This window comes from Terrapene carolina, unplaced genomic scaffold (assembly GCF_002925995.2).
Source record: "Terrapene carolina triunguis isolate 2854851 unplaced genomic scaffold, T_m_triunguis-2.0 Scaffold102, whole genome shotgun sequence".
In the NCBI taxonomy this organism is placed as follows: domain Eukaryota; kingdom Metazoa; phylum Chordata; order Testudines; family Emydidae; genus Terrapene; species Terrapene triunguis.
Window position 1 is genome coordinate 2,970,021 of NW_020664453.1, and position 321 is coordinate 2,970,341.

A 321-nucleotide genomic window follows, 5' to 3' on the forward strand; every position below is an offset into this window, starting at 1 on the left:
AGGTGGCAAAGTGAAGCACTCAAAAGTGAGGAATTACCAAAATTAAGGTTGTCAGTGCAACTTTACTTTGGCCCCTGTATGTATATGCATTATATGATACCATATTTAATTACGTGACCACATACTATTTTTCCACAGGACACGTGCCTTAATCAGTGCACAGGATGGCCAGTACTCACTTAATGCACAGCTATTCAATATTTGTTTTATCCCTGTTGTTCAGTTTGTGGCCCTATGCCTAATTTACTGCACATTATTCAAAGCCTCCTCTGAAGGTTAGGAAAGATAGAAAATGTGGCAAAAGACCACCTTGGCTTAACC